Consider the following 2993-nt stretch of genomic DNA (forward strand, 5'->3'; position numbering starts at 1 on the left):
TATGGGTGACATTTTCAAAAGATTACACATTGGAACCGGTTAGCATTTCTGAACTCTCAAAATGCCACTGTGATTTGAAACAGGTGCAGCTCCATGGAGTTTCTTTAGACGATGAAACAAAGATAAAGCATCTGCCACCAGGTCCTGACCCAAATGCCTAGCACTTATGTTATGTTAAGGGTCAATTTGACCCATTTCAGTTTTTGTGTTGATCATAGCACTGGATATCCTTTCTTTTTCTTCATGAAATGTTTTGACTTTTCCTCATCTAGGGTCATGAACTAGTGTTTAAAATCTGGACACTCTGATGTGTAGTGGAAATATCTGTGCACAGTTTATATACAAATATAATGTTGCGGGTCATTTTTACCCAGGCACTGTAATGTGGGCATGCAACTGTTCAAAGTCAAGTCCAAGTCAGCTTTATTGTCAAATGTACCATATATGCACGACATACAGCACAGATGAAATTGCAGTCCTCTCTGACCCACTGTAAACAGTACAATAGGCAGTACAACACAGTTCAACACAGGCAGTACAGCACAGGCAGGACAACACAGGCAGTACATCAGACACTACAGCACTAAGCATAAGACGAAGCTGGATGGGGAGATGTTGAAGATGTCTGTGAAGACATCTGTGAGCTCATCAGCACAGTCTCTCAGGATATGGCCATGATTGTTGTCAGGACCTGGGGCTTTCCGTGCGTTGTTCCTTCCGAGGACTTGTCTGATGCTGTCCGGAGAAAGCGTCAACGCCTGGTCGCCAGGAGGGGGTGGAGCCTTCTGTGCCGGGATGCGATTGTCTGCCTCAAAGCGCACAAAGAAGTCATTCAGCTGATTCGTGGAGTGCCTCTGACGACCCATCAGGCCACACCCGTATCTGCCTTTTCACAGCTCTGACGACTCTAACGAGCGGTCTGTATGTGGGAGTTAGCATAACAGTTGTGTGGTCTGATGCCCCAAGATTGGGGAGGGCGCGGGCCTTGATGTACTTTGTTTTGACTGTTCAGTTATTTGTATTTTGACTGCCAGAGACCCAGGTGTGTGTAGAGCAGGAATTTTCTCTCATTTGACTTGTCACTCTTCTAGTGTCATCTCTTTGACCAACACACCAAAATGAGCTCCAGAAGATTTACAGCTGAACAAGCTTCATCACAGATTTTGAACTGGAGTAGTGATGCAGAGGAAGATATTTCAGAGACAGAGGATCTTTCAGAGACCGAGGACTATGTTATTGATTATCCAAATTGTCAGTATTCCAACAATGAGGAGGATTCAGAGGACTGCTGCTGTCTCTCCATTGGATGAAAACCAAGGAATGCAGCAATCATCATCCACAGTGGGGACATCGGCATCTAAAGATGGTTAAAAAAAAAAGGTCACCATCACCACACCAAAGCCAAGGCAGACTGTCGTCTTCCAATGTCATCAAAAGGACTCCTGGTCCTACAAGATTTGCTGTCACACGAGTTGATGATATTCAATCAGCATTTCAGCTGTTCATATCCCCACCAATAGAGAAGATTATACTGGAAATGACCAACTTGGAGGGGAAGCGTGTATTTCAAGAGAAATGGAAGCCACTGGATCAGACTGACTTGCATGCTTACCTTGGAATTCTGCAATTAGCTGGAGTGTACAGGTCACGGGGAGAAGCAACTGCAAGTCTGTGGGATGAAGTGTATGGAAGGCCAATCTTTCGAGCAACAATGTCTCCGGAGAAATTTAACATGATATCTCGTGTGATCCGATTTGACAACCGTGACACCAGAGCTGGTTGACGTGAAAGAGACAAACTAGCTGTGATCAGAGATGTTTGGGATAAATGGGTTGAAATTCTACTGTTGTTGTACAATCCTGGTCCCCATGTTACTGTAGATGAGCGCCTTGTTCCATTCAGGGGCCGCTGTCCTTTCATACAGTACTTGCCTAACATGGTTGGCAAGTGTGGCATCAAAATATGGGCAGACTGTGATGCAAAACCTAGTTATGCATGGAACATGCAAGTGTATACTGGAAAGATAGCTGGAGGAGCATCTGAGAAGAATCAGGGGATGCGAGTGGTGCTGCAGATGAGTGAAGGACTGCAAGGTCATAACATCACATGTGACAACTTCTTTACATCTTACCGCCTTGGAGATGAACTTCAGAAGAGAAAGCTGACTATGTTGGGAACAGTCAGAAGAAATAAGCCAGAACTTCCCAGTGAAATTGTGAAGATACAGGGCAGACCTCTGCATTCCTCATTTGTTTTCACTGAGAAAGCAACAGTTGTTTTATACTGCCCAAAGAAAAACAAGAATGTTCTTGTAATGAGCACAATGCACACAGATGCATCTCTGAGCACAAGAGAAGACATGAAGCCACAAATGTCCTGGACTACAACTCCACCAAAGGAGGAGTTGACAATCTGGACAAAGTCACAGCAACATACAGCTGCCAGCGCAAGACTGCTCGTTGGCCCTTGGTGATTTTCTACAACATTGTGGATGTGTCTGCTTACAATGCCTATGTCCTGTGGGCTGAAATCAACCAGCAATGGAATGCCGGCAAATGGTACCAATGTTGGCTTTTCCTGGAAGAATTCAGCAAAGCACTGCTGCGCCAATGGGACCGATTGATTGAACGTGATGGCATGCTTTACCGCCAGGTCTTATGCCCTGATTGTGGCGAGGCAGTTCCTCAGTTGCTGTGAAACTGTGAAACTGTGAAAGATGCCAGGTTGCCAAAAATTTCCATCGTCCTGTTCGTAGTCTCATGGGGCATGTGTTGGCTTCTAGGCCAAACAAAATACTGGTGATGGACTACACAGTGCTTGAACCCACTCATAATGGGGTCGAAAATGTCTTGGTGATGACTGACGTCTTCAGCAATTACATGCTGGCTGTCCCTACACGGGACCAACGGTCCTCCACTGTGGCCCAAGTGCTAGTGGTTGAGTGGTTTTCAAAGTTTGGTGTCCCGGCCCGAATTCATTTGGACCAGGGCTGC

General features: G+C 45.6%; 1 pseudogene; it reads left to right on the forward strand.

Annotated features, from left to right (window-relative positions):
- Nucleotides 1–1118: 1118 nt before the first annotated feature.
- Nucleotides 1119–2697, forward strand: LOC137611214 (piggyBac transposable element-derived protein 4-like; annotated as a pseudogene).
- The last annotated feature ends 296 nt before the right edge of the window (nucleotides 2698–2993 follow it).

This window comes from Antennarius striatus, chromosome 17 (assembly GCF_040054535.1).
Source record: "Antennarius striatus isolate MH-2024 chromosome 17, ASM4005453v1, whole genome shotgun sequence".
NCBI classification, from domain to species: Eukaryota; Metazoa; Chordata; class Actinopteri; order Lophiiformes; family Antennariidae; genus Antennarius; species Antennarius striatus.